Source organism: Brachionichthys hirsutus, unplaced genomic scaffold (assembly GCF_040956055.1).
Source record: "Brachionichthys hirsutus isolate HB-005 unplaced genomic scaffold, CSIRO-AGI_Bhir_v1 contig_1145, whole genome shotgun sequence".
In the NCBI taxonomy this organism is placed as follows: domain Eukaryota; kingdom Metazoa; phylum Chordata; class Actinopteri; order Lophiiformes; family Brachionichthyidae; genus Brachionichthys; species Brachionichthys hirsutus.
Window position 1 is genome coordinate 592,165 of NW_027180315.1, and position 23,886 is coordinate 616,050.

At 46.7% G+C, this 23,886-nt stretch overlaps 15 non-coding genes across 15 annotated transcripts; all 15 read right to left on the reverse strand.

Annotated features, from left to right (window-relative positions):
• Positions 1-1,205: 1,205 nt before the first annotated feature.
• LOC137912442 (U5 spliceosomal RNA) lies at positions 1,206-1,316 on the reverse strand. The gene has a single exon (XR_011106299.1). It is a non-coding gene; the product is annotated as a U5 spliceosomal RNA (small nuclear RNA).
• Positions 1,317-1,449: 133 nt separating this feature from the next.
• Positions 1,450-1,640, reverse strand: LOC137912375 (U2 spliceosomal RNA). The gene has a single exon (XR_011106250.1). It is a non-coding gene; the product is annotated as a U2 spliceosomal RNA (small nuclear RNA).
• A 1,702-nt stretch (positions 1,641-3,342) lies between these two features.
• On the reverse strand, positions 3,343-3,453 carry LOC137912443 (U5 spliceosomal RNA). The gene has a single exon (XR_011106300.1). It is a non-coding gene; the product is annotated as a U5 spliceosomal RNA (small nuclear RNA).
• Positions 3,454-3,586: 133 nt separating this feature from the next.
• Positions 3,587-3,777, reverse strand: LOC137912377 (U2 spliceosomal RNA). Its single transcript, XR_011106252.1, has one exon. It is a non-coding gene; the product is annotated as a U2 spliceosomal RNA (small nuclear RNA).
• Positions 3,778-5,471: 1,694 nt separating this feature from the next.
• Positions 5,472-5,582, reverse strand: LOC137912448 (U5 spliceosomal RNA). Its single transcript, XR_011106306.1, has one exon. It is a non-coding gene; the product is annotated as a U5 spliceosomal RNA (small nuclear RNA).
• A 133-nt stretch (positions 5,583-5,715) lies between these two features.
• Positions 5,716-5,906, reverse strand: LOC137912373 (U2 spliceosomal RNA). The gene has a single exon (XR_011106248.1). It is a non-coding gene; the product is annotated as a U2 spliceosomal RNA (small nuclear RNA).
• A 1,700-nt stretch (positions 5,907-7,606) lies between these two features.
• On the reverse strand, positions 7,607-7,717 carry LOC137912444 (U5 spliceosomal RNA). Its single transcript, XR_011106301.1, has one exon. It is a non-coding gene; the product is annotated as a U5 spliceosomal RNA (small nuclear RNA).
• Positions 7,718-7,850: 133 nt separating this feature from the next.
• Positions 7,851-8,041, reverse strand: LOC137912390 (U2 spliceosomal RNA). Its single transcript, XR_011106264.1, has one exon. It is a non-coding gene; the product is annotated as a U2 spliceosomal RNA (small nuclear RNA).
• A 1,701-nt stretch (positions 8,042-9,742) lies between these two features.
• Positions 9,743-9,853, reverse strand: LOC137912445 (U5 spliceosomal RNA). The gene has a single exon (XR_011106302.1). It is a non-coding gene; the product is annotated as a U5 spliceosomal RNA (small nuclear RNA).
• A 133-nt stretch (positions 9,854-9,986) lies between these two features.
• LOC137912351 (U2 spliceosomal RNA) lies at positions 9,987-10,177 on the reverse strand. The gene has a single exon (XR_011106227.1). It is a non-coding gene; the product is annotated as a U2 spliceosomal RNA (small nuclear RNA).
• A 1,702-nt stretch (positions 10,178-11,879) lies between these two features.
• LOC137912446 (U5 spliceosomal RNA) lies at positions 11,880-11,990 on the reverse strand. Its single transcript, XR_011106303.1, has one exon. It is a non-coding gene; the product is annotated as a U5 spliceosomal RNA (small nuclear RNA).
• A 133-nt stretch (positions 11,991-12,123) lies between these two features.
• On the reverse strand, positions 12,124-12,307 carry LOC137912399 (U2 spliceosomal RNA). The gene has a single exon (XR_011106266.1). It is a non-coding gene; the product is annotated as a U2 spliceosomal RNA (small nuclear RNA).
• Positions 12,308-18,645: 6,338 nt separating this feature from the next.
• On the reverse strand, positions 18,646-18,756 carry LOC137912461 (U5 spliceosomal RNA). The gene has a single exon (XR_011106318.1). It is a non-coding gene; the product is annotated as a U5 spliceosomal RNA (small nuclear RNA).
• Positions 18,757-18,889: 133 nt separating this feature from the next.
• LOC137912374 (U2 spliceosomal RNA) lies at positions 18,890-19,080 on the reverse strand. The gene has a single exon (XR_011106249.1). It is a non-coding gene; the product is annotated as a U2 spliceosomal RNA (small nuclear RNA).
• A 3,438-nt stretch (positions 19,081-22,518) lies between these two features.
• Positions 22,519-22,637, reverse strand: LOC137912325 (5S ribosomal RNA). The gene has a single exon (XR_011106203.1). It is a non-coding gene; the product is annotated as a 5S ribosomal RNA (ribosomal RNA).
• Positions 22,638-23,886: the final 1,249 nt, after the last annotated feature.

A 23,886-nucleotide genomic window follows, 5' to 3' on the forward strand; every position in this document is an offset into this window, starting at 1 on the left:
CACCCACACTCTGGCCCCAGTCCGGCGAGGCCCGACCGACACAACCCGGCTCTCCACCACCTCCCGGGCACCCACACTTTGATGATGATCACACACGGTTCATTTTATGCACCATTAAAAAAAATCATATAAATATGTCTTGAATTTGAAAGAAATCACATTTTATTTTTTTCCCCACTAAAGATGGGTTCGGCGAATGTGCATATGAAACTGGTGGGGTTCGGCACCTCCGACAACAGTAAGAACCACCGTGCAATGCTGCTTTGCTTTGATGTTATGCTTTGAGTTCACAATGGTTTGGTATTGTGTAATGCCTGTATGCTTTGATGTTTTGAAACTCTGGACGTTTTCCCTTTTCCCCTCCAGGGGAGGGGGTGCTGCCGCTCCAAATGTGCCCAGGGAAAGAGGCAAGGCGTCATCGTGAAGACTAGCGTATTCCTCCACCTCTTGACGGGTTTCGACCACAGCAGTGAAACACACAAAGCTCTCTCATAGCTGAAATCGTATTCCACGGATCAAGTGGAGCTTTACGATGTAAAAATTGATTTATTCAGAACAATGATTTGAATTTGTAAAATACAATTTAAGAGTAACAATTTGAGCTGAGGTCATGGAGACAAAATGAAAGAATTGATCCCTCTGGATCTAACTCATTTGACTCATTTCTGTGCAGTTGAGGACCAAACTAGAAAGATAAAACTGGCTTCCTGGAATCTCAGGTTTTCCGTGATGTTTCAGCCCATGGACAGCACTGGCAGGGAAACAACTGACCCAGATGAGTCTATCAGCTCATCCTGTGTAAAGGAAGGTTTAGCCAGAGCTAACTATGCTTTGCTCCTATGCTATGCTACTGTGCCTTCAGCCTGTCATCCCTCCCTCTAAATGCAGTGAGCTCATGAAGGATCTTGTTTTTGACCACATCTGGAGTCAAACACGATGTGTTTGCTTTATGACACAGCAGGAAAATTATTTGTCCATCAAGGCGGTGCATCGCCTCCTGAGCAGTTGAAGAAGACGCTGCCGTCAGTGAGAAACACTGATCCATGCTGCAGCCATAGATTTAATGTTAAAATTCTAACATCAAAGCACAAGTTGATCAAAGGCCTACAGTGCATATAAGAAGGATTGCGTCCCACATCAGCCACGTGTACACTACACTACACTTAATCGGAAATAACAAATACTTTTTTTCACAGGGAAAGGACACCCCACTTTAGCGGGGCGTAAAAAATTGGCTTCAACTCTCGTTGTTCCACTCCACGGAAATCTTTAGTAAAAGGCGAAAGATTTATACGATCTGAAGTGAAGCAAGAGCGATCTACCTCTCATTGAAAGTCAGACCGACCCCATTTCTGACAACAAGACTTTCAGTCCTGGTTCATCTCAGAATATCACCCGCACTGATCTCCAGTCAGCATGCAACAGTCATTGGTTTTACACAAGGCAGGAGGAGGGTGCACCGTCCCTGGCAGCACTGCAATACCAGGTCAATGCGCAGAGCGAGTGAGGCAAGCCCCTTTCTCAGCTCCCAGTTCTAAAAATCTGCTTAATGTGGTATCCTCTAATAGAGGACATATCAGATATTAAACTGATAAGAACAGATACTACACTTGATCTTAGCCAAAAGGCCGAGAAGCGATGAGCCCAGCTCGTTTGGCGCAGGTGCCAACTGCCTGAAACCTATCCCTCAGGTCGTGGTGCAGACACATGCTGACCATAGTAAAAGCTGCTGATTCAAACTCGGCTTGTGGTCCAAAGCTCACATTGACTATATTAAACCCTGTTGATCATTTTGGTCTTGACAGGATGGATCCTGGATGTCCCTCCTCTCCCTCTCTCCCTCTCTGCCCATCTCCCAAGGCCCACCCAAGGCAGAACACTGCCCGACCTCACCTCACCCACGCTGGGCTGAAGAGGGAGATGCCCCCCCCCTACCCCACATTCTGGCCCCAGTCCGGGGATGCCCGACCGACACAACCCGGCTCTCCACCACCTCCCAGGCACCCACACTCTGGCCCCCGTCCGGCAAGGCCAGACCGCCACAACCCGTATCTCCACCACCTCCAGGGCACCCACACTCTGGCCCCCGTCCGGCGAGGCCAGACCGCTACAACCCGTCTCTCCACCACCTCCAGGGCACCCACACTCTGGCCCCAGTCCGGCGAGGCCCGACCGACACAACCCGGCTCTCCACCACCTCCCGGGCACCCACACTTTGATGATGATCACACACGGTTCATTTTATGCACCATTAAAAAAAATCATATAAATATGTCTTGAATTTGAAAGAAATCACATTTTATTTTTTTCCCCACTAAAGATGGGTTCGGCGAATGTGCATATGAAACTGGTGGGGTTCGGCACCTCCGACAACAGTAAGAACCACCGTGCAATGCTGCTTTGCTTTGATGTTATGCTTTGAGTTCACAATGGTTTGGTATTGTGTAATGCCTGTATGCTTTGATGTTTTGAAACTCTGGACGTTTTCCCTTTACCCCTCCAGGGGAGGGGGTGCTGCCGCTCCAAATGTGCCCAGGGGAAGAGGCAAGGCGTCATCGTGAAGACTAGCGTATTCCTCCACCTCTTGACGGGTTTCGACCACAGCAGTGAAACACACAAAGCTCTCTCATAGCTGAAATCGTATTCCACGGATCAAGTGGAGCTTTACGATGTAAAAATTGATTTATTCAGAACAATGATTTGAATTTGTAAAATACAATTTAAGAGTAACAATTTGAGCTGAGGTCATGGAGACAAAATGAAAGAATTGATCCCTCTGGATCTAACTCATTTGACTCATTTCTGTGCAGTTGAGGACCAAACTAGAAAGATAAAACTGGCTTCCTGGAATCTCAGGTTTTCCGTGATGTTTCAGCCCATGGACAGCACTGGCAGGGAAACAACTGACCCAGATGAGTCTATCAGCTCATCCTGTGTAAAGGAAGGTTTAGCCAGAGCTAACTATGCTTTGCTCCTATGCTATGCTACTGTGCCTTCAGCCTGTCATCCCTCCCTCTAAATGCAGTGAGCTCATGAAGGATCTTGTTTTTGACCACATCTGGAGTCAAACACGATGTGTTTGCTTTATGACACAGCAGGAAAATTATTTGTCCATCAAGGCGGTGCATCGCCTCCTGAGCAGTTGAAGAAGACGCTGCCGTCAGTGAGAAACACTGATCCATGCTGCAGCCATAGATTTAATGTTAAAATTCTAACATCAAAGCACAAGTTGATCAAAGGCCTACAGTGCATATAAGAAGGATTGCGTCCCACATCAGCCACGCGTACACTACACTACACTTAATCGGAAATAACAAATACTTTTTTTCACAGGGAAAGGACACCCCACTTTAGCGGGGCGTAAAAAATTGGCTTCAACTCTCGTTGTTCCACTCCACGGAAATCTTTAGTAAAAGGCGAAAGATTTATACGATCTGAAGTGAAGCAAGAGCGATCTACCTCTCATTGAAAGTCAGACCGACCCCATTTCTGACAACAAGACTTTCAGTCCTGGTTCATCTCAGAATATCACCCGCACTGATCTCCAGTCAGCATGCAACAGTCATTGGTTTTACACAAGGCAGGAGGAGGGTGCACCGTCCCTGGCAGCACTGCAATACCAGGTCAATGCACAGAGCGAGTGAGGCAAGCCCCTTTCCCAGCTCCCAGCTCCAAAAATCTGCTTAATATGGTATCCTCTAATAGAGGACATATCAGATATTAAACTGATAAGAACAGATACTACACTTGATCTTAGCTAAAAGGCCGAGAAGCGATGAGCCCAGCTCGTTTGGCGCAGGTGCCAACTGCCTGAAACCTATCCCTCAGGTCGTGGTGCAGACACATGCTGACCATAGTAAAAGCTGCTGATTCAAACTCGGCTTGTGGTCCAAAGCTCACATTGACTATATTAAACCCTGTTGATCATTTTGGTCTTGACAGGATGGATCCTGGATGTCCCTCCTCTCCCTCTCTGCCCATCTCCCAAGGCCCACCCAAGGCAGAACACTGCCCGACCTCACCTCACCCACGCTGGGCTGAAGAGGGAGATGCCCCCCCCCTACCCCACATTCTGGCCCCAGTCCGGGGATGCCCGACCGACACAACCCGGCTCTCCACCACCTCCCAGGCACCCACACTCTGGCCCCCGTCCGGCAAGGCCAGACCGCCACAACCCGTATCTCCACCACCTCCAGGGCACCCACACTCTGGCCCCCGTCCGGCGAGGCCAGACCGCTACAACCCGTCTCTCCACCACCTCCAGGGCACCCACACTCTGGCCCCAGTCCGGCGAGGCCCGACCGACACAACCCGGCTCTCCACCACCTCCCGGGCACCCACACTTTGATGATGATCACACACGGTTCATTTTATGCACCATTAAAAAAAATCATATAAATATGTCTTGAATTTGAAAGAAATCACATTTTATTTTTTTCCCCACTAAAGATGGGTTCGGCGAATGTGCATATGAAACTGGTGGGGTTCGGCACCTCCGACAACAGTAAGAACCACCGTGCAATGCTGCTTTGCTTTGATGTTATGCTTTGAGTTCACAATGGTTTGGTATTGTGTAATGCCTGTATGCTTTGATGTTTTGAAACTCTGGACGTTTTCCCTTTTCCCCTCCAGGGGAGGGGGTGCTGCCGCTCCAAATGTGCCCAGGGGAAGAGGCAAGGCGTCATCGTGAAGACTAGCGTATTCCTCCACCTCTTGACGGGTTTCGACCACAGCAGTGAAACACACAAAGCTCTCTCATAGCTGAAAACGTATTCCACGGATCAAGTGGAGCTTTACGATGTAAAAATTGATTTATTCAGAACAATGATTTGAATTTGTAAAATACAATTTAAGAGTAACAATTTGAGCTGAGGTCATGGAGACAAAATGAAAGAATTGATCCCTCTGGATCTAACTCATTTGACTCATTTCTGTGCAGTTGAGGACCAAACTAGAAAGATAAAACTGGCTTCCTGGAATCTCAGGTTTTCCGTGATGTTTCAGCCCATGGACAGCACTGGCAGGGAAACAACTGACCCAGATGAGTCTATCAGCTCATCCTGTGTAAAGGAAGGTTTAGCCAGAGCTAACTATGCTTTGCTCCTATGCTATGCTACTGTGCCTTCAGCCTGTCATCCCTCCCTCTAAATGCAGTGAGCTCATGAAGGATCTTGTTTTTGACCACATCTGGAGTCAAACACGATGTGTTTGCTTTATGACACAGCAGGAAAATTATTTGTCCATCAAGGCGGTGCATCGCCTCCTGAGCAGTTGAAGAAGACGCTGCCGTCAGTGAGAAACACTGATCCATGCTGCAGCCATAGATTTAATGTTAAAATTCTAACATCAAAGCACAAGTTGATCAAAGGCCTACAGTGCATATAAGAAGGATTGCGTCCCACATCAGCCACGTGTACACTACACTACACTTAATCGGAAATAACAAATACTTTTTTTCACAGGGAAAGGACACCCCACTTTAGCGGGGCGTGAAAAATTGGCTTCAACTCTCGTTGTTCCACTCCACGGAAATCTTTAGTAAAAGGCAAAAGATTTATACGATCTGAAGTGAAGCAAGAGCGATCTACCTCTCATTGAAAGTCAGACCGACCCCATTTCTGACAACAAGACTTTCAGTCCTGGTTCATCTCAGAATATCACCCGCACTGATCTCCAGTCAGCATGCAACAGCCATTAGTTTTACACAAGGCAGGAGGAGGGTGCACCATCCCTGGCAGCACTGCAATACCAGGTCAATGCGCAGAGCGAGTGAGGCAAGCCCCTTTCTCAGCTCCCAGTTCTAAAAATCTGCTTAATATGGTATCCTCTAATAGAGGACATATCAGATATTAAACTGATAAGAACAGATACTACACTTGATCTTAGCCAAAAGGCCGAGAAGCGATGAGACCAGCTCGTTTGGCGCAGGTGCCAACTGCCTGAAACCTATCCCTCAGGTCGTGGTGCAGACACATGCTGACCATAGTAAAAGCTGCTGATTCAAACTCGGCTTGTGGTCCAAAGCTCACATTGACTATATTAAACCCTGTTGATCATTTTGGTCTTGACAGGATGGATCCTGGATGTCCCTCCTCTCCCTCTCTCCCTCTCTGCCCATCTCCCAAGGCCCACCCAAGGCAGAACACTGCCCGACCTCACCTCACCCATGCTGGGCTGAAGAGGGAGATGCCCCCCCCTACCCCACATTCTGGCCCCAGTCCGGGGATGCCCGACCGACACAACCCGGCTCTCCACCACCTCCCAGGCACCCACACTCTGGCCCCCGTCCGGCAAGGCCGGACCGCCACAACCCGTATCTTCACCACCTCCAGGGCACCCACACTCTGGCCCCCGTCCGGCGAGGCCAGACCGCTACAACCCGTCTCTCCACCACCTCCAGGGCACCCACACTCTGGCCCCAGTCCGGCGAGGCCCGACCGACACAACCCGGCTCTCCACCACCTCCCGGGCACCCACACTTTGATGATGATCACACACGGTTCATTTTATGCACCATTAAAAAAAATCATATAAATATGTCTTGAATTTGAAAGAAATCACATTTTATTTTTTTCCCCACTAAAGATGGGTTCGGCGAATGTGCATATGAAACTGGTGGGGTTCGGCACCGCCGACAACAGTAAGAACCACCGTGCAATGCTGCTTTGCTTTGATGTTATGCTTTGAGTTCACAATGGTTTGGTATTGTGTAATGCCTGTATGCTTTGATGTTTTGAAACTCTGGACGTTTTCCCTTTTCCCCTCCAGGGGAGGGGGTGCTGCCGCTCCAAATGTGCCCAGGGGAAGAGGCAAGGCGTCATCGTGAAGACTAGCGTATTCCTCCACCTCTTGACGGGTTTCGACCACAGCAGTGAAACACACAAAGCTCTCTCATAGCTGAAATCGTATTCCACGGATCAAGTGGAGCTTTACGATGTAAAAATTGATTTATTCAGAACAATGATTTGAATTTGTAAAATACAATTTAAGAGTAACAATTTGAGCTGAGGTCATGGAGACAAAATGAAAGAATTGATCCCTCTGGATCTAACTCATTTGACTCATTTCTGTGCAGTTGAGGACCAAACTAGAAAGATAAAACTGGCTTCCTGGAATCTCAGGTTTTCCGTGATGTTTCAGCCCATGGACAGCACTGGCAGGGAAACAACTGACCCAGATGAGTCTATCAGCTCATCCTGTGTAAAGGAAGGTTTAGCCAGAGCTAACTATGCTTTGCTCCTATGCTATGCTACTGTGCCTTCAGCCTGTCATCCCTCCCTCTAAATGCAGTGAGCTCATGAAGGATCTTGTTTTTGACCACATCTGGAGTCAAACACGATGTGTTTGCTTTATGACACAGCAGGAAAATTATTTGTCCATCAAGGCGGTGCATCGCCTCCTGAGCAGTTGAAGAAGACGCTGCCGTCAGTGAAAACACTGATCCATGCTGCAGCCATAGATTTAATGTTAAAATTCTAACATCAAAGCACAAGTTGATCAAAGGCCTACAGTGCATATAAGAAGGATTGCGTCCCACATCAGCCACGTGTACACTACACTACACTTAATCGGAAATAACAAATACTTTTTTTCACAGGGAAAGGACACCCCACTTTAGCGGGGCGTAAAAAATTGGCTTCAACTCTCGTTGTTCCACTCCACGGAAATCTTTAGTAAAAGGCGAAAGATTTATACGATCTGAAGTGAAGCAAGAGCGATCTACCTCTCATTGAAAGTCAGACCGACCCCATTTCTGACAACAAGACTTTCAGTCCTGGTTCATCTCAGAATATCACCCGCACCGATCTCCAGTCAGCATGCAACAGCCATTAGTTTTACACAAGGCAGGAGGAGGGTGCACCATCCCTGGCAGCACTGCAATACCAGGTCAATGCGCAGAGCGAGTGAGGCAAGCCCCTTTCTCAGCTCCCAGTTCTAAAAATCTGCTTAATATGGTATCCTCTAATAGAGGACATATCAGATATTAAACTGATAAGAGCAGATACCACACTTGATCTCAGCCAAAAGGCCGAGAAGCGATGAGCCCAGCTCGTTTGGCGCAGGTGCCAACTGCCTGAAACCTATCCCTCAGGTCGTGGTGCAGACACATGCTGACCATAGTAAAAGCTGCTGATTTAAACTCGGCTTGTGGTCCAAAGCTCACATTGACTATATTAAACCCTGTTGATCATTTTGGTCTTGACAGGATGGATCCTGGATGTCCCTCCTCTCCCTCTCTCCCTCTCTGCCCATCTCCCAAGGCCCACCCAAGGCAGAACACTGCCCGACCTCACCTCACCCACGCTGGGCTGAAGAGGGAGATGCCCCCCCCTACCCCACATTCTGGCCCCAGTCCGGGGATGCCCGACCGACACAACCCGGCTCTCCACCACCTCCCAGGCACCCACACTCTGGCCCCCGTCCGGCAAGGCCAGACCGCCACAACCCGTATCTCCACCACCTCCAGGGCACCCACACTCTGGCCCCCGTCCGGCGAGGCCAGACCGCTACAACCCGTCTCTCCACCACCTCCAGGGCACCCACACTCTGGCCCCAGTCCGGCGAGGCCCGACCGACACAACCCGGCTCTCCACCACCTCCCGGGCACCCACACTTTGATGATGATCACACACGGTTCATTTTATGCACCATTAAAAAAAATCATATAAATATGTCTTGAATTTGAAAGAAATCACATTTTATTTTTTTCCCCACTAAAGATGGGTTCGGCGAATGTGCATATGAAACTGGTGGGGTTCGGCACCTCCGACAACAGTAAGAACCACCGTGCAATGCTGCTTTGCTTTGATGTTATGCTTTGAGTTCACAATGGTTTGGTATTGTGTAATGCCTGTATGCTTTGATGTTTTGAAACTCTGGACGTTTTCCCTTTACCCCTCCAGGGGAGGGGGTGCTGCCGCTCCAAATGTGCCCAGGGGAAGAGGCAAGGCGTCATCGTGAAGACTAGCGTATTCCTCCACCTCTTGACGGGTTTCGACCACAGCAGTGAAACACACAAAGCTCTCTCATAGCTGAAATCGTATTCCACGGATCAAGTGGAGCTTTACGATGTAAAAATTGATTTATTCAGAACAATGATTTGAATTTGTAAAATACAATTTAAGAGTAACAATTTGAGCTGAGGTCATGGAGACAAAATGAAAGAATTGATCCCTCTGGATCTAACTCATTTGACTCATTTCTGTGCAGTTGAGGACCAAACTAGAAAGATAAAACTGGCTTCCTGGAATCTCAGGTTTTCCGTGATGTTTCAGCCCATGGACAGCACTGGCAGGGAAACAACTGACCCAGATGAGTCTATCAGCTCATCCTGTGTAAAGGAAGGTTTAGCCAGAGCTAACTATGCTTTGCTCCTATGCTATGCTACTGTGCCTTCAGCCTGTCATCCCTCCCTCTAAATGCAGTGAGCTCATGAAGGATCTTGTTTTTGACCACATCTGGAGTCAAACACGATGTGTTTGCTTTATGACACAGCAGGAAAATTATTTGTCCATCAAGGCGGTGCATCGCCTCCTGAGCAGTTGAAGAAGACGCTGCCGTCAGTGAGAAACACTGATCCATGCTGCAGCCATAGATTTAATGTTAAAATTCTAACATCAAAGCACAAGTTGATCAAAGGCCTACAGTGCATATAAGAAGGATTGCGTCCCACATCAGCCACGTGTACACTACACTACACTTAATCGGAAATAACAAATACTTTTTTTCACAGGGAAAGGACACCCCACTTTAGCGGGGCGTAAAAAATTGGCTTCAACTCTCGTTGTTCCACTCCACGGAAATCTTTAGTAAAAGGCGAAAGATTTATACGATCTGAAGTGAAGCAAGAGCGATCTACCTCTCATTGAAAGTCAGACCGACCCCATTTCTGACAACAAGACTTTCAGTCCTGGTTCATCTCAGAATATCACCCGCACTGATCTCCAGTCAGCTTGCAACAGTCATTGGTTTTACACAAGGCAGGAGGAGGGTGCACCGTCCCTGGCAGCACTGCAATACCAGGTCAATGCGCAGAGCGAGTGAGGCAAGCCCCTTTCTCAGCTCCCAGCTCTAAAAATCTGCTTAATATGATATCCTCTAATAGAGGACATATCAGATATTAAACTGATAAGAACAGATACTACACTTGATCTTAGCCAAAAGGCCGAGAAGCGATGAGCCCAGCTCGTTTGGCGCAGGTGCCAACTGCCTGAAACCTATCCCTCAGGTCGTGGTGCAGACACATGCTGACCATAGTAAAAGCTGCTGATTCAAACTCGGCTTGTGGTCCAAAGCTCACATTGACTATATTAAACCCTGTTGATCATTTTGGTCTTGACAGGATGGATCCTGGATGTCCCTCCTCTCCCTCTCTCCCTCTCTGCCCATCTCCCAAGGCCCACCCAAGGCAGAACACTGCCCGACCTCACCTCACCCACGCTGGGCTGAAGAGGGAGATGCCCCCCCCCTACCCCACATTCTGGCCCCAGTCCGGGGATGCCCGACCGACACAACCCGGCTCTCCACCACCTCCCAGGCACCCACACTCTGGCCCCCGTCCGGCAAGGCCAGACCGCCACAACCCGTATCTCCACCACCTCCAGGGCACCCACACTCTGGCCCCCGTCCGGCGAGGCCAGACCGCTACAACCCGTCTCTCCACCACCTCCAGGGCACCCACACTCTGGCCCCAGTCCGGCGAGGCCCGACCGACACAACCCGGCTCTCCACCACCTCCCGGGCACCCACACTTTGATGATGATCACACACGGTTCATTTTATGCACCATTAAAAAAAATCATATAAATATGTCTTGAATTTGAAAGAAATCACATTTTATTTTTTTCCCCACTAAAGATGGGTTCGGCGAATGTGCATATGAAACTGGTGGGGTTCGGCACCTCCGACAACAGTAAGAACCACCGTGCAATGCTGCTTTGCTTTGATGTTATGCTTTGAGTTCACAATGGTTTGGTATTGTGTAATGCCTGTATGCTTTGATGTTTTGAAACTCTGGACGTTTTCCCTTTTCCCCTCCAGGGGAGGGGGTGCTGCCGCTCCAAATGTGCCCAGGGGAAGAGGCAAGGCGTCATCGTGAAGACTAGCGTATTCCTCCACCTCTTGACGGGTTTCGACCACAGCAGTGAAACACACAAAGCTCTCTCATAGCTGAAATCGTATTCCACGGATCAAGTGGAGCTTTACGATGTAAAAATTGATTTATTCAGAACAATGATTTGAATTTGTAAAATACAATTTAAGAGTAACAATTTGAGCTGAGGTCATGGAGACAAAATGAAAGAATTGATCCCTCTGGATCTAACTCATTTGACTCATTTCTGTGCAGTTGAGGACCAAACTAGAAAGATAAAACTGGCTTCCTGGAATCTCAGGTTTTCCGTGATGTTTCAGCCCATGGACAGCACTGGCAGGGAAACAACTGACCCAGATGAGTCTATCAGCTCATCCTGTGTAAAGGAAGGTTTAGCCAGAGCTAACTATGCTTTGCTCCTATGCTATGCTACTGTGCCTTCAGCCTGTCATCCCTCCCTCTAAATGCAGTGAGCTCATGAAGGATCTTGTTTTTGACCACATCTGGAGTCAAACACGATGTGTTTGCTTTATGACACAGCAGGAAAATTATTTGTCCATCAAGGCGGTGCATCGCCTCCTGAGCAGTTGAAGAAGACGCTGCCGTCAGTGAGAAACACTGATCCATGCTGCAGCCATAGATTTAATGTTAAAATTCTAACATCAAAGCACAAGTTGATCAAAGGCCTACAGTGCATATAAGAAGGATTGCGTCCCACATCAGCCACGTGTACACTACACTACACTTAATCGGAAATAACAAATACTTTTTTTCACAGGGAAAGGACACCCCACTTTAGCGGGGCGTAAAAAATTGGCTTCAACTCTCGTTGTTCCACTCCACGGAAATCTTTAGTAAAAGGCGAAAGATTTATACGATCTGAAGTGAAGCAAGAGCGATCTACCTCTCATTGAAAGTCAGACCGACCCCATTTCTGACAACAAGACTTTCAGTCCTGGTTCATCTCAGAATATCACCCGCACTGATCTCCAGTCAGCATGCAACAGTCATTAGTTTTACACAAGGCAGGAGGAGGGTGCACCATCCCTGGCAGCACTGCAATACCAGGTCAATGCGCAGAGCGAGTGAGGCAAGCCCCTTTCTCAGCTCCCAGTTCTAAAAATCTGCTTAATATGGTATCCTCTAATAGAGGACATATCAGATATTAAACTGATAAGAACAGATTTTTGTTTTTTTTTTTTTTCGAAAAGTTTTATTGACACTTAATATTCATATATATACATTCATATAATTCTTTTCATATAGTATGTGAACACAATTCTGTAAAAACACATCTAAGACATTAAAGTTCTGCCTTAAAAGGGGTTATACAGATAAAAGTGTTTTTGAAAAGATGATCTTATACAAGTTAAAACTGTGTCAAATATCCTTAAAACAGTCTTTAAAAGAGGAGTGCATTGTTTAAAAGGCTCTGCTGATCTTTCAGTTTGTGCCGGAGCGCAGTGAGTCCCTACCAAGGGGAACTCATCCTGCTCCTCCAAACAGCCGGTCTGTCGGGGTCCTGCCCCGGTGCCCAGAGGAGATCCCCCGCCCTCGTGCTCCTTCCCGCCTGCCTCACCCGGAGAGCCAGGCCGCCGCTGCTGTGTCCTTATTTTCGTGGGTCCAGCTCCTTCGTCCGAATGGGCACAGAGGCGATTCTTCTTTGTGGCTGCGTCCGCAGCCTTCCGCCTGCAGCTTCAGCTGCTTTGACGGTTGCTGCCGCCATCCGGAACGCAGCCACGGGGGGGATCTGCATGTGCTTCCTTGCCAGCAAGTTTCTGGAGGTCCAGATGGCGTCTTTGATGGCGGTGATGGCGAGCCACTGCTTTGCATGTTCTTTTGCAGGCACTTGTTTTTGGTTCACTCCGTAGAGGACCAGTTGTGCAGTGAGGACCTCCCTTGCTGGCAAGTACGGGAAATTCAAAGAGCTGGCCATTTCCCACAGGTCCACAGCAGCGCCGCACTCCCAGAGCAGATGCCTCACCGACTCCGGGGCGCCACAACCCGGTCGGGGGCAGATCGATAGTCTCGCCATCCCCCGGGAGTGCATTACGGACCTGACCGGGAGGATCTCGTGGGCCACCATCCAAGACAGATCCCGGAGCTTGTTTGGAAGAGCAGGATGGTTCACGTTGCGCCAAACTGTTTGGGGTTCGCCGAGTGCAAGCCCCCGCACTGGACTCACCGGCTCGCGCTCCTGCACAACACATAAAAGAGAGCGATGGCTGGTTAAAACCGACAACTCCTCATGTTCCAGATTAAAATTCGTTAAGAAATTTTTAATCGCCGTGTAGGCTGGTGGCAGGTTAAAAGACACAGGAACTTTAAGATCAGTGGGTAAAATCTTTAAGTGTCTGAGGTAGGACCCCATCCAGAAGCGTGCCATGGCCGCAGTTTTTGGGTTTCTGGATGGGGCTGTGGCTGCTCCAATGTGCGCTGTGGTGTACAAGGACGTTAAAAACAAGGTCAGGTCTGGAACCCCCTTGCCTCCTTTCTCCTTTGGCCTTTTTACCACACCTCTCCTCAACCTTTCCCACTTGGATCCCCATAAAAAATAAAAAATGGCTCGTTCCAGGTCTAAAATCACTCTCCTCGGAGGGGTAAAAACAGAACTGACCAATAAAAGCAAAGGTAAAATCACGGCTTTAATGATTAAAACCTTCCCTTCCATAGTCAGTTCCCTTAGTCCCCAATACCCCAGTCTCTGCCTAACTTTCCCTACCACGTCTGGCCAATTTGTATGCCCTCCCCCATCCCTGTCAAATTTAATCCCCAGAATCTTTTGGTCAGTCTGAGTCACAGTCAGGGGCAGTCCTGTACGTTCAGTCGGTGTCCAAGGGCCATAAAATTGGGCTAGCGTCTTGCTTCTGTTCAGTTTGGAACCAGAAGCCCGCCCAAACCAGTCAGTCAAGTCCAGGGTCCGGTTGACAGATAAAAGGTCAGTGCATAAAACGTTGATGTCATCCATGTATAAAACGCATTTGCTGCTCAGTCCCCCGGACCCTGGTACTACCACCCCGTGGATTTGTGGGTCCCTTCTCAAGACCTGTGCCAGCGGTTCGATGCAGATTACATAGAGGAGAGCGGATAACGGACAACCCTGACGGACACCGCAGTTAATCTCCACTGCTTTTGTAGGATCCCCGTTAACCATGAATTTGCTGGTGATGTCTTTGTACAGCAATCCCACCCAAGCTATAAACCTCCCTGGAAACCCCATTTTTTGCAGTACCTGGAACAGGTACTGGTGCGAGACCCGATCGAAGGCTTTCTCAAAATCTAGGTTTAAAACAACTAACCGAATATTCCTGTCTCTCGCAAAACAGATGGTGTCTCGGATCAGTACGAGGCTGTCGGTGATCTTCCTCCCCGGGACGGCACAGGCTTGATCCGGGTGAATCAAGTCTTCTAAAACAAGGGACATCCGAACTGCTAAAAGTTTGCTAAAAAGTTTACAGTCAAAGTTTAAAAGCGTGATTGGTCTCCAGTTTCTAATGTCAGTCTTGTCTTTGTTTTTAAATAGGAGGGTCACTATCCCTGTCCTAAAACTGTCAGGTAGCCGATCTAGTCGTTCGAATTCCATAAAAACAGTCAGTAAGTCAGGTGCTAAAAGATCCCAAAATGTCAAATAAAATTCCAAGGGAAGTCCGTCTTGTCCTGGGGACTTCCCTTTCGTAAAAGCTTGTACGGATTTATTTAACTCAAGCATGTTAAAATCTTGGGATAAAAGCACACTGTCACTTAAAACCTGTTCAGTGGAATCTAAAACTTCATTCAAGGTGTCAATAAAAACAGGTTTTTCTCTATACAATTCAGAATAAAAGCTTTCTATATGCTCTCGTATTTCTTTGGAAGTATTAAAAGTGCATCCGTTAGGGTCCTTTAGTTTTAAAATTGCCCCTCTTTTATTTAAAATCTTTTTAAAGAAGTATTGCGTGCACTTTTCCCCTTCCTCTAGCTGCTTCTCCCTGCTTCTTAAAATGACACCTTTACTGTGGTTATCTGCTAAAATTGACATTTCACGCTTAATATATTTTACCTCCTCACTAAAATCCAAACCTTGTAAAGTTAATCTAAAATAACGCTGCAGTCTTTTCTGCAGTCCCATCATGCGTCTGTTTTCCCTATCTTTCTTTCTCTTACCTGCCTGCCTAAAGAAAGTCTGGGTCCTTTTTTTAACCATTTCCCACCATAGTGCTCGTGTATCGTAGAAGTCTTGGAGGGTCTGCCACATTGTGTACTGCTCCCTGTACTGACTAACTAACTCCCTATCTTCTAGAAGAGAGCAGTTGAGCTTCCACAGACCCGTCCCTACAGTCACACCTGAAGAGAGTGAGAGGGTGCAGGTCAGCATCGAGTGATCTGAGAAGAAAACAGGGATTAATCTAGCATCGGTGGGTGGGCAACCCCGGGTAAAAATGTAATCGATGCGAGAGGCTCTGGTGCCGTCACCACTGGTCCAGGTGAAGCCCTCCTCTCTGGGATGCATGGATCTAAAGCAGTCAGTCAGCTTAAAATCCTTGCAAATTCCCTGAAGTAAAACCGACGTCTTGTCTATTTTAAAATCTGTCCCTGCTCTCTTCCTATCCTGCCTGCTCAAGATACAATTAAAATCACCCCCTACAACTAATGGCGCCCTACCTAGCATGTGGGACTGCAGGTCTTCTAAAAGGTCGTACCTGTCGTTTTTGTCATTAAAACCATAAACATTTAAGAGGTTAAAATCCTGTTCCATAAAAGTCAAATGTGCTAAAAGTGCCCGACCGTGTCTCACCACAGTGCTGCCCTTCACCACAATCTGAGGATTTTTTACTAAAATGGCCACTCCGTCATTCTTGTTTTCGTCTGATCCGCTCCATATAGACGGGAGTGGCCACATCTCCTCCCACTGCGCGTACCTCTTTAAAAACGGAAGGTTGCATTCTTGAATTAAAATCACATCTGACTTAAAATTGTAAAGGAAGGATAAAATACTCTGTGCCCTCACCCTCGACTTCACACTCCTGACATTAATTGTCGTGAAGGTGAGGGTCATGAATATGGTTATTAAAAACAGGTACAACATTTTAAAAGACAATAAATAATTAAAACACTAAACCTAGTCGTACGTGTCCGCCAATATTGTAACAGGATCTCATGTCATAATATCCTCACAGTCGGGAGGTGAACTTTGAGATCCTGTCCTCTGGAAAGCAATATCTGCTCGCCGTTCCAATGGAGTTGATTGCAGTGCAATTGTTAGGAAGGAACACTGACCTGGTGAACCGGAGGGGGGGGCTTCGTCCTGCTCCACAGAGGAACTGTGAGAGCCTGGCTCAGCCCTTCCCCTCTTCTCCAAGGCTTCCTCAGCCTCAGAGCTCGACAGTTCCGATGCAGTCCTCTTATAACAGGGCTGGGCATTGGGGAGGCAGGTTTCACCGGACCCCTCTTTACTCACTGTGATAAGACTTCCAGTGGAGTCCTCACCGGAAGAGCTAGGTCCAGCTCCACCATCTGCCTGACTCTCCCCAGCAGGCTCCCCAGCTGCCTGGCTCGCCACGGCAGGCTCCTCAGCTCCCTCTGCTGGGTTGAGTTCAGGCCCCTCCCCTTTTCCCGCCTCACCGGGCTCTCCTCCAATCACCAGTTTTGGCGGGAAGTTTGAATTTCCCAGCCCCGCCCCTTCAATCAGCACTTTGCCGCCATTTTCCGCAGGTGTGTCGGTCATTGTCGGTCTGGCCTTCAATTTGTTAGCAAACGAGTTTGGGCAATCCCTGAAGAGATGGGTAGTGACTCCACAGAGATTACACTTTCTGCCATTGGTACATTCCTCAAATGTATGCCCAATCTCTCTACATTTACCACAAATGATGTGCGGACACGCCTCAGCAAGGTGCCCATGCTCACCACACTTGTGGCACAGCTTGGGCTGTCCTTGATAATGGATGTAGCCCCGGTCGTTTCCCAGGACTATCATGGACGGGAGATGCTTCAGGCCCTGGAAGCCCTGAGGGTCCTCCCATTGTTGAATGGGGACCCTCCAGGCACAGTTCCAAATGCCATCCACATCCCTCACTTTGGTAGCCTGTCCTTTGACCGTGCAGTATCTACCCAGCCAAACCAAAATGTCTCCTGCGTTCACCATTTCATTGAACATCCTGACAATAACCGTTTTAAGGCTATTGTCAGTCAGTTTCTCAATTTCGAACACAGAGAACTGGGTCTTCACATTTTCATACTTCATCCAAAACTGTTTCAATAATAAATCGGACATAAAACTTACGTCAAAACCTTTGTTAAAAGGGAGGGTCAAAATACAATGGAGGTCATCTGGCTGAAAACCTAGGGCCTGCTGGATTAGCTTCCTGGAGAAGTCTAGCCTTGACATCCCCAGGAGCCTCCCACCCTCCTCCCTGAACTTAAAACGCACACTGTGGTGCCTCCGCATGCCGGCACGTGCAGCCGACATGGCGAGAGGCACCACTAAAAACAATAAATTAGCTAAAAACAGGTAAAATACAATGTAAAATATAAAAAATGTTAAAACTCACCTTGAGGTAGACCTAAAGTGCAAGTGGAAAAAGTGCAAACAAGCAAGTAATGTCCAAAATACAACAAATTAACACAGAAATGGAACAATATCCTCCTCTCAAGCTAAGGGATTTTTCCAATAATTTGGAAAGACCTTACTGCCAAGGAGTGATCACTGTCTTAGCCAAAAGGCCGAGAAGCGATGAGCCCAGGGGGTGCTGCCGCTCCAAATGTGCCCAGGGGAAGAGGCAAGGCGTCATCGTGAAGACTAGCGTATTCCTCCACCTCTTGACGGGTTTCGACCACAGCAGTGAAACACACAAAGCTCTCTCATAGCTGAAATCGTATTCCACGGATCAAGTGGAGCTTTACGATGTAAATATTGATTTATTCAGAACAATGATTTGAATTTGTAAAATACAATTTAAGAGTAACAATTTGAGCTGAGGTCATGGAGACAAAATGAAAGAATTGATCCCTCTGGATCTAACTCATTTGACTCATTTCTGTGCAGTTAAGGACCAAACTAGAAAGATAAAACTGGCTTCCTGGAATCTCAGGTTTTCCGTGATGTTTCAGCCCATGGACAGCACTGGCAGGGAAACAACTGACCCAGATGAGTCTATCAGCTCATCCTGTGTAAAGGAAGGTTTAGCCAGAGCTAACTATGCTTTGCTCCTATGCTATGCTACTGTGCCTTCAGCCTGTCATCCCTCCCTCTAAATGCAGTGAGCTCATGAAGGATCTTGTTTTTGACCACATCTGGAGTCAAACACGATGTGTTTGCTTTATGACACAGCAGGAAAATTATTTGTCCATCAAGGCGGTGCATCGCCTCCTGAGCAGTTGAAGAAGACGCTGCCGTCAGTGAGAAACACTGATCCATGCTGCAGCCATAGATTTAATGTTAAAATTCTAACATCAAAGCACAAGTTGATCAAAGGCCTACAGTGCATATAAGAAGGATTGCGTCCCACGTCAGCCACGTGTACACTACACTACACTTAATCGGAAATAACAAATACTTTTTTTCACAGGGAAAGGACACCCCACTTTAGCGGGGCGTAAAAAATTGGCTTCAACTCTCGTTGTTCCACTCCACGGAAGTCTTTAGTAAAAGGCGAAAGATTTATACGATCTGAAGTGAAGCAAGAGCGATCTACCTCTCATTGAAAGTCAGACCGACCCCATTTCTGACAACAAGACTTTCAGTCCTGGTTCATCTCAGAATATCACCCACACTGATCTCCAGTCAGCATGCAACAGTCATTGGTTTTACACAAGGCAGGAGGAGGGTGCACCGTCCCTGGCAGCACTGCAATACCAGGTCAATGCGCAGAGCGAGTGAGGCAAGCCCCTTTCTCAGCTCCCAGTTCTAAAAATCTGCTTAATATGGTATCCTCTAATAGAGGACATATCAGATATTAAGCTGATAAGAACAGATACTACACTTGATCTTAGCCAAAAGGCCGAGAAGCGATGAGCCCGGTTCGTTTGGCGCAGGTGCCAACTGCCTGAAGCCTATCCCTCAGGTCGTGGTGCAGACACATGCTGACCATAGGAAAAGCTGCTGATTCAAACTCGGCTTGTGGTCCGAAGCTCACATTGACTATATTATACCCTGTTGATCATTTTGGTCTTGACAGGGTGGATCCTGGATGTCCCTCCTCTCCCTCTCTCCCTCTCTGCCCATCTCCCAAGGCCCACCCACCCGTCGCAGAACACTGCCCGACCTCACCTCACCCACGCTGGGCTGAAGAGGGAGATGCCCCCCCCTACCCCACATTCTGGCCCCAGTCCGGGGATGCCCGACCGACACAACCCGGCTCTCCACCACCTCCCAGGCACCCACACTCTGGCCCCCGTCCGGCAAGGCCAGACCACCACAACCCGTCTCTCCACCACCTCCAAGTCACCCACACTCTGGCCCCAGTCCGGCGAGGCCAGACCGCTACAACCCGTCTCTCCACCACCTCCAGGGCACCCACACTCTGGCCCCAGTCCGGCGAGGCCCAACCGACACAACCCGGCTCTCCACCACCTCCCGGGCACCCACACTTTGATGATGATCACACACGGTTCATTTTATGCACCATTAAAAAAAATCATATAAATATGTCTTGAATTTGAAAGAAATCACATTTTATTTTTTTCCCCACTAAAGATGGGTTTGGCGAATGTGCATATGAAACTGGTGGGGTTCGGCACCTCCGACAACAGTAAGAACCACCGTGCAATGCTGCTTTGATTTGATGTTATGCTTTGAGTTCACAATGGTTTGGTATTGTGTAATGCCTGTATGCTTTGATGTTTTGAAACTCTGGACGTTTTCCCTTTTCCCCTCCAGGGGAGGGGGTGCTGCCGCTCCAAATGTGCCCAGGGGAAGAGGCAAGTCGTCATCGTGAAGACTAGCGTATTCCTCCACCTCTTGATGGGTCTCCACCACAGCAGTGAAACACACAAAGCTCTCTCATAGCTGAAATCGTATTCCACGGATCAAGTGGAGCTTTACCATGTAAGAATTGATTTATTCAGAACAATGATTTGAATTTGTAAAATACAATTTAAGAGTAACAATTTGAGCTGAGGTCATGGAGACAAAATGAAAGAATTTATCCCTCTGGATCTAACTCATTTGATTAATTTCTGTGCAGTTGAGGACCAAACTAGAAAGATAAAACTGGCTTCCTGGAATCTCAGGTTTTTCGTGATGTTTCAGCCCATGGACAGCGCTGGCAGGGAAACAACTGACCCAGATGAGTCTATCAGCTCATCCTGTGTAAAGGAAGGTTTAGCCAGAGCTAACTATGCTTTGCTCCTATGCTATGCTACTGTGCCTTCAGCCTGTCATCCCTCCCTCTAAATGCAGTGAGCTCAAGAAAAGTCATTAATCACAAGTCTTCAAATTGACAACCATCTTGATTTCCGACTTTTGGATGAAAAAATTCCATTTTGTTTGCCCGCAGCCTCAGGGATGAGGAAAAGCTTATCCCCGAGATCGGACGAGATCGGGCGAGATCGGGCGTGTTCGGAGTGGTATGGCCGTAGACGAAAACCGCAGCGAAAAGGACAGTATATAAACACGACTGTCCAAACTCAGCGGACCGCTGTGTATCTAAAAAAACAAAATACTTTCCCAGCGGGCATCACCTTGCGCGTATTTGTCTTCCTCGTTAGTATAGTGGACAGTATCTCCGCCTGTCACGCGGAAGACTGGGGTTAGATTCCCCAACGGGGAGATGTTCTTTGTATCCAGGTGTCTGGCGTAAATACTTTCCAAAGGAATTAAGCATGCAATCAACTTCTTGATCTTGACCTTTAGTACAACTCGCGCTGGAACATCTTTAGTACATCTTTAGTACATTTTTATTGGATCTTTAGTACATCTTTAGTGCATCTTTAGTGCATCTTTAGTACATCTTTAGTGCATCTTTAGTGCATCTTTAGTACATCTTTAGTACATCTTTAGTGCATCTTTAGTGCATCTTTAGTGCATCTTTAGTACATCTTTAGTACATCTTTAGTGCATCTTTAGTACATCTTTAGTGCATCTTTAGTGCATCTTTAGTGCATCTTTAGTACATCTTTAGTACATCTTTAGTGCATCTTTAGTACATCTTGAGTACAACTCGCACTGGAACATCAACTCTGCATTCTTCTTCTCTCATTCTCTCTCTCGCTCCTCTCGCTTCTTCTGCAGTCCCTATTTCTCAGCATCAGAGTACTTTCGCCCTCTTGTGGCGAAAGCATAGAACACAAAAAATGGCATCCGGCGAAAATATTTTCCAAAAGAATTATTCATGCAATAAACTTCTTGATCTTGATCAATCTTGGAACACATTTAATTCTGAGATCCATCCTGTCTCGATACAAAAAAGGTTCATTCTTTGCTGTCCAATCACAGCTGTTCAATCACTGATCAAAGATCAAATTAAAAGATGATGAACATCAAAGATACAAATCAAATAAAAGATGATGGACATCAAAGATACAGATCAAATAAAAGATGATGAACATCAAAGATACAGATCAAATAAAAGATGATGAATATCAAAGATACAAATCAAACCATACAGGGCAATGCAGCCTCATGGTAGTACCGGTAGTGCGGTTAGCAGGAGCTAACGTAGCATTGCTAGTTTCTCCCTTGTGCCGGTCTCAAGCCCGGATAAATGCAGAGAGTTGCATCAGGAATGGTGTGGTGTTGGTTGGAAATAAGAAGGCAGTAGCAGTTCCAACCACTTAACTTTATCAGAACATCTTTAGTACATCTTTAGTACATCTTTAGTACATCTTTAGTACATCGTTAGTGCATCTTTAGTACATCTTGAGTACAACTCGCACTGGAACATCAACTCTGCATTCTTCTTCTCTCATTCTCTCTCTCGCTCCTCTCGCTTCTTCTGCAGTCCCTATTTCTCAGCATCAGAGTACTTACGCCCTCTTGTGGCGAAAGCATAGAACACAAAAATGGCATCCGGCGAAAATATTTTCCAAAAGAATTATTCATGCATTAAACTTCTTGATCTTGATCATCTTGGAATACATTTAATTCTGAAATCGATCCTGTCTGGATACAAAAAAGGTCCAATCTCTGCTGTCCAATCGCAGCTGTTCAGTCACTGATCAAAGATCAAATTAAAAGATGATGAACATCAAATATACAGATCAAATAAAATATCTAAAAATCAAAGGAAGCACAATTTTATATATATAATCACACATGGTCATTTTACTCTGGCGTCATCCATGCTTGTGTCATTAAAAATAAATAAATAAATAAAATCAACCTATGAAATCAATCAACTGCTCAAGGAAAGTCATCAATCACAAGTCTTCAAATTGACAACCATCTTGATTTCCGACTTTTGGATGAAAAAATTCCATTTTGTTTGCTCGCAGCCTCAGGGATGAGGAAAAGCTTACGGCACCTGGTATTCCCAGGCGGTCTCCCATCCAAGTACTAACCAGGCCCGACCCTGCTTAGCTTCCGAGATCAAACGAGATCGGGCATGTTCAGAGTGGTATGGTCGTAGACGAAAGCCGCGGCGAAAAGGACAGTATATAAACACGACTGTCCAAACTCGGCGGACCGCCGTGTATTCCAAAAAAAAGAATACTTTCCCAGCGGGCGTCACCTTGTATCTCCGCCTGTCACGCGGAAGACCGGGGCTCAGTTCCCCGACAGGGAGATGTTCTTTGTATCCAGGCATCCGGCGTAAATATTTTCCAAATAAATTAAGCATGCAATCAACGTCTTGATCAATCTTGGAACACATTTAATTCTGAGATCCATCCTGTCTCGTTACAAAAAGGTTCATTCTTTGCTGTCCAATCACAGCTGTTCAATCACTGATCAAAGATCAAATTGAAAGATGATGAACATCAAAGATACAAATCAAATAAAAGATGATGAACATCAAAGATACAGATCAAATAAAAGATGATGAACATCAAAGATACAGATCAAATAAAAGATGATGAACATCAAAGATACAAATCAAACCATACAGGGCAATGCAGCCTCATGGTAGTACGGGTAGTGCGGTTAGCAGGAGCTAACGTAGCATTGCTAGTATCTCCCTTGTGCCGGTCTCAAGCCCGGATAAATGCAGAGAGTTGCATCAGGAATGGTGTGGTGTTGGTTGGAAATAAGAAGGCAGTAGCAGTTCCAACCACTTAACTTTATCAGAACATCTTTAGTACATCTTTAGTACATCTTTAGTACATCTTTAGTGCACCTTTAGTACATCTTGAGTACAACTCGCTCTGGAACATCAACTCTGCATTCTTCTTCTCTCATTCTCTCTCTCACTCCTCTCGCTTCTTCTGCAGTCCCTATTTCTCAGCATCAGAGTACTTACGCCCTCTTGTGGCGAAAGCATAGAACACAAAAAATGGCATCCGGCGAAAATATTTTCCAAAATAATTATGCATGCAATAAACTTCTTGATCTTGATCATCTTGGAATACATTTAATTCTGAAATCGATCCTGTCTGGATACAAAAAAGGTCCAATCTCTGCTGTCCAATCGCAGCTGTTCAATCACTGATCAAAGATCAAATTAAAAGATGATGAACATCAAATATACAGATCAAATAAAATATCTACAAATCAAAGGAAGCACAATTTTATATATATAATCACACATGGTCATTTTACTCTGGCGTCATCCATGCTTGTGTCATTAAAAATAAATAAATAAAATCAACCTATGAAATCAATCAACTGCTCAAGGAAAGTCATCAATCACAAGTCTTCAAATTGACAACCATCTTGATTTCCG